The 6,140-nt window shown below is 42.6% G+C and overlaps 1 pseudogene; it reads left to right on the top strand.

The window, feature by feature from the left end:
• The first annotated feature begins 1,194 nt into the window (after positions 1-1,194).
• On the top strand, positions 1,195-6,140 carry LOC101147603 (small ubiquitin-related modifier 1-like; annotated as a pseudogene).

Below are 6,140 nucleotides of genomic sequence, written 5' to 3'. Positions count from 1 at the left end.
ATACAAAAAATTAGCTGGACGTGGTGGTGCATGCCTTAAGTCCCAGCTATTCAGGAGGCTGAGGCACAAGAATATCTTGAAGCTGGGAGGCGGAGGTTGCAGTGAGCCGAGATCATGCCACTGCACTCCAGCCTGGGCAACAGAGAGACCCTGTCTATAATAATAATAATAATGGTTATAGGTTTTGGCATAGAAGTTTTGTACTTTTTTATTAGATCTATTCCTAGGCACTTAAAATAGCTTCATGTTATTATAACTGTTATCTTTATATTTTTCATTACCTGTTTATTTCTTGCTGGTATGTAGAAATGCTATTAATATTGTTCTATTAACCCTGTATCCAGCAACCTTGATAAACTCACTCATTAATCTTAGTAATGTATTTATAGATTTTTTTTTTTTTTTTTTGAGACAGAGTCTTGCTCTGTCACCCAGGCTGGAGTGCAGAGGCCTGATCTCAGCTCACTGCAATCTCCATCTCCCAGGTTCAAGCGATTCTCCTGCCTCAGCCTCCCAAGTAGCTGGGATTTCAGGTGTGCACCACCATGCCCAGCTAATTTTTGTATTTTTAGTAGAGACAGGGTTTCATCATGTTCGTCAGGCTGGTCTTGAACTCCTGACCTCGTGATCCGCCTGCCTCGGCCTCCCAAAGTGCTGGGATTACAGGTGTGAGCCACTGCGCCCGGCCAGATTTCTTTTTTTGGGTGAGTTTTGCTTTCTTCTTACATACTAACCTATCTCCTTTTTATTATAAAATACACATATTCCAAAAAGTGTACAAAACTGAAATGTTCACCTGAATGATTTATTATAAAGCAAATGCCCCAACCATCCTAGCCAAGATTGAAATCTGAATATCAGGAAACAATATTTAAGATTAAAAGTACCGAGCACGTTAGAGACATTGTATAGTACATGCTCAACACGCAAAGAAAAAAATAACAGCCACAAGCCTATATGTACCAAACAACTGGAGAGCTAAATATTTAAGGCAAAACACGTATAAAACCAAAAAGAAATTGATCAAAATATAACTACAATGGCAATTATCATACAACTTTTTCAGAACTCACAGATCTAATAGAGAAAATAAAGGACATAGAGAAATTGAATAATGCAAACAAATATGATTTAATAGATAGTCATATTAGAAATGAACAATTTTAGGGAAGGGAGATGGATTTGTGAACCCTGGAGTGCAGTTCTGCCTACTCGAGGCCGCTGCTGTGTGGAGACCCCTGGGTGAAGCCGCTGTCATCATGTCTGACCAGGAGGCAAAACCTTCAACTGAGGACTTGGGGAATAAGAAGGAAGGTGAATATATTAAACTCAAAGTCACTGGACAGGATAGCAGTGAGATTCACTTCAAAGTGAAAATGACAACACATCTCAAGAAACTCAAAGAATCTTACTGTCAAAGACAGGGTATTCCAATGAATTCACTCGGTTTCTCTTTGAGGGTCAGAGAATTGCTGATAATCATACTCCAAAAGAACTGGGAATGGAGGAAGAAGATGTGATTGAAGTTTATCAGGAACAAACGGGTGGGGGGGCGGTCATTCAACAGCTTATTCTTTTTTTATTTTCCCTCGATCCTTTAATCCTTTATTTTTAAAAATAGTTCCTTTGTAATGTGGTGTTCAAAACGGAATTGAAAACTGGTACCCCATCTCTTTGAAACATCTGGTAATTTGAATTCTGGTGCTCATTATTCATTATCATTTGTTTTCATTGTGCTGATTTTTGGTGATCAAGCCTCAGTCCCCTTCATATTACCCTCTTTTTTTTTTTTTTTTTTTTTTTTTTGAGATGGAGTCTCGCTCTATCGCCCAGGATGGAGTGCAGTGGCGCGATCTCGGCTCACTGCAACCTCCACCTCCCGGGTTCACACCATTCTCCTGCCTCAGCCTCCCGAGTAGCTGGGATTACAGGCACCCGCCACCACGCCTGGCTAATTTTTTGTATTTTCAGTAGAGACGGGCTTTCACCGTGTTAACCAGGATGGTCTCGATCTCCTGACCTTGTGATCTGCCAGCCTCGGCCTCCCAAAGTGCTGGGATTACAGGCGTGAGCCACCGCGCCCAGCCTACCCTCTCCTTTTTAAAAATTACGTGTGCACAGAGAGGCCACCTTTTTCAGGACATTGCATTTTCAGGCTTGTGGTGATATATAAGATCGGCCAATGCAAGTGTTCATAATGACTTTCCAACTGGCCCTGATGTTCTAGCATGAGATTGCTTCACTCCTGGACTGTGACTTTCAGTGGGAGATGGGAGTTTTTTCAGAGAACTGAACTGTGGAAAAACGACCTTTCCTTAACTTGAAGGTACTTTTAAAATTTGAGGGTCTGGACCAAAAGAAGAGGAATATCAGGTTGAAGTCAAGATGACAGATCAGGTAAGAGTGATGCCTAACTCCAAAGATGGCTTCACTGAAGAAAAGGCATTTTAAGATTTTTTTTTAAATCTTGTCAGAAGATCCCAGAAAAGTTCTGATTTTCATTAGCAATTAATAAAGCGATACATGTAGAAATGAGTAAGACAGAACACTGCTCTTTTTTATTTGTTCTTTTTGGCCTGGGATATGGGTTTTAAATGGACATTGTACCAGCTTCATTAAAATAAACAATATTTGTAAAAATCATAAAAAAAAGAAATGAACAATTTTAAAAGAGAAAATAACCTTAATGACTTGGAAATTAAGAAATATGCTTCTGTGGTGAGAGGGTCATTTGAGCTCAGGCGTTCAAGACCAGCCTAGGCAACACAGCAAGACACCCATCTCATATCTATACATCTATATATACACACACACACACACATACACACACACACTTCCAGATAATCCTTGGATTAAAAAGAAGCTAAGTAGAAAATTACAAAGTTTCCAGGTAGCATAAAAGTGTGTGTGTACATATATATATTTCCAGATAATCCTATACACACACACACACACACACACACTTCCAGATAATCCTTGGATTAAAAAGAAGCTAAGTAGAAAATTACAAAGTATCTAGGTAGCATAAAAAGGAGATTATTTCATATCAAAACCTTTGACATACAGCAAAAATTACACTTTACTGAAGACTAAAGATGATGAATAAAGGAACTTAATACTCCCCTTAAGAAATCAGAATAGGCTGGGCGCAGTGGCTCACGCCTGTAATCCTAGCACTTTGGGAGGCTGAGACGGGTGGATCACTTGAGGTCAGGAGTTTGAGAAATCAGAAGAATAAAGACAAAACAAACTAGAAATTGTAATTAAAAAGTTGACATTAATAAGATAGAAAATAAAGTAAAAATGCTAAGTAAATCCAAATGCCACTTGTGAATCTGATTGAGAAAAAGATAAATAAAAATAACAAAATGTAAAAAATGAGAAAAGAGACACAGCCATCAAATTTAGAATTTTAAGGACATATGCTATATGAAATCCTAGGTCAACAAATCTGAAACCTTAGAGGAAACTGAAAGTGTCTGGCAAATGTAAATTACTAAAAATAATCCAAGAATTTTGGGGAAAATTAATGGAAAGGGTTGGAAAGATGAGTAGAGATTTACTGCACAAATGGGCTCTGGGACCAGATGGGTTCAGAGATGAGTTCGATTTAACCTTTAAAAAGCAGATGGTTCTAATGTCAATTATACCAGGCTGCTCAAAGTGTGGCCCACGAATCCTAAGCATCACCTGGGAGTGTGATAAATGCAAATTAATGAACCTGAATCCAGATTCACCACATAAAAATCACTAGCGGGCGGCCGGGTGCAGTGGCTCACGCCTGTTATCCCAGCACTTTGGGAGGCCAAGGCGGGCAGATCACGAGGTCAGGAGTTCGAGAACAGCCTGGCCAACATGGCGAAACCCTGTCTCTACTAAAACTACAACAATTAAACGGGAGTGGTGGTACACGCCTGTAATCCCAGCTATTCGAGACAGCTGAGGCAGGAGAATCTCTTGAACCTGGGAGGCGGAGGTTGCAGTGAGCCGAGATCGCACCATTGCACTCCAGCCTGGGTGACAAGAGCAAGACTCTGTTTCAAGAAAAAAAAAAAAAAAAATCACTAGAAGATGGGGCCCAAGGATCTGTTTAACAAGCTTTCCAGGTGACTTTCAGCATACTAAAGTTTGAGCAGCACTGGCTTAGGATCACATAAAAAATAAAGAGCGCCTCAATTTACTTTCTGAAGCTAGCATAACTTTAATGCCAAAATTTATAAAAACTAGGAAAAAAACCCTCATTTACAAAGACGAGATGAACAAGCTAATATTAGCAAGTAGAATCTAGAATATATCAAAAGGATAATACATTACACCTAAGTAGAATTGATTCCACAAGGAGAGTTCAATATTTAAAATTCTATCAACAAGTCCACTAAATGCTAAAAAGCCATTTGGCAAAATGCGGCAGTTCTATGAATATACTAAATATCATTGAATTGTAAACTTTTTTTTTTTTTGAGATGGAGTTTTGCTCTTGTCCCCCAGGCTGGAGTGCAATGGCATGATCTCAGCTCACTGCAACCTCTGCTTCCCAGGTTCAAGAGATTCTCCTGCCTCAGCCTCCCAGGTAGCTGGGATCACAGGCACCCAACACCATGCCCGCCTAATTTTTGTATTTTTAGTAGAGATGGGGTTTTGACATATTGACCAGGGTGGACTAGAATTCCTGACCTCAAGTGATCCACCCACCTTGGCCTCCCGAAGTGCTGTGATTACAGGAATGAGCCGCCATGCCTGGCCGAATTGTAAATTTTAAATAGGTTGATTGTATGGTATATGAATCACATTTCAATAAAGCTGTCACAGAAGACTATCTTAGGCCTCTGGACAAAAGGGAGCTTGGGAGTGTCTGGTAGACATCTCTGATAGCAATAACTTTCCTTAACCCTACCCTTATGGCAGATACACCTGACAGCAATAACTTAAGCTGCCTCTGAGAATGAGGGTTGCCACGTAGAGGTTGCTAGGGGAGGATGCTAAGTGAAAGTGCCCTATGAACTGCATTTTTTTTTCTTTTTTTTGAGACAGAGTCTCGCTCTGTCACCCAGGCTGGAGTGCAGTGGTACCATCTGAGCTCACTGCAACCTCTGCCTCCCAAGTTCAAGCGATTCTCCTGCCTCAGCCTCCCAAGTAGCTGGGACTACAGGCGCCCGCCACCATGCCCAGCTAATTTTTATACTATTAGTAGAGACAGGGTTTCACCATGTTGGCCAGGCTGGTCTCGAACCCCTGACCTCAAGTGGTCCACCTGCCTTGGCCTCCCAAAGTACTGGCATTACAGGCGCGAGCCACCGAGCCTGGCCTGAACTGCATGCTTTTTGCAAATGGTTGTGGTTCTCCTGTCCAGTCCACCACCACTGGCCCATGCTGCAAGTTCCCTCAAATAAGCCCTGTGTTTTGTGTGCTGGCTCTGGGTCTCTTCTTCAGCCTCTTGAACTTGGTGCCATGGCTACTGAAGTTAACAGGCATTTGGCATGACAACCGATGATCCCAGCAGGTCGGAGAAAATCCTGTGCACGCAGTCGATGGGATTGGAGAGGACAATATCAACGGGGGGCATCTTGGGCTGGCTGTCCACGTCTGTGTGGGGCCCAACAGCCACTATCCTTGATGGATGAGGCCCAAGGCATGGGTACAGAGATGCCCCCAAAACACTGAAGGGTCTGGAAGAGCTATTGCAGGAGGTGGATCTAACTAAGCAAAAGTTAGATGCCTGAGCTGTGGCAGCTGCGGTTGGCTGGCCACTCCTGACTGTGCTCTGAGCAGCCTTGGGGGCTGGGCTCATGGTGCAGGTGAAGGTGCATCCATTACAAGATGAACTGCGACGACAAAGAGATGCCTAATTAGATCAGACTGAAACATCAGAGACCGACTGTCCTGCCTGCGGGCACGGGATGACAAAATGGAGAGACCCTGGCTTGTCAGGTATGGTCCATTTGAAAAGCTGCTGGCTGCTATGTCAATGAGTCAGGGCCCTCATGACTAAATCATCCTGGGACCCTAAGTTCTGGGACCCCATGGAGAGCTCTAGTGGGGAAGAGAGTGAGGCCTGGGATGATGAGCTCATGAAGGTGCCCATCCTCTCTGCACGTTTGCTGGTCAACACCAAGATGAAAGCCGACCAACCACAGACGTAG

This window comes from Gorilla gorilla, chromosome 20, assembly GCF_029281585.2.
Source record: "Gorilla gorilla gorilla isolate KB3781 chromosome 20, NHGRI_mGorGor1-v2.1_pri, whole genome shotgun sequence".
NCBI classification, from domain to species: Eukaryota; Metazoa; Chordata; class Mammalia; order Primates; family Hominidae; genus Gorilla; species Gorilla gorilla.
This window is presented reverse-complemented; position numbering and strand designations above follow the sequence as displayed.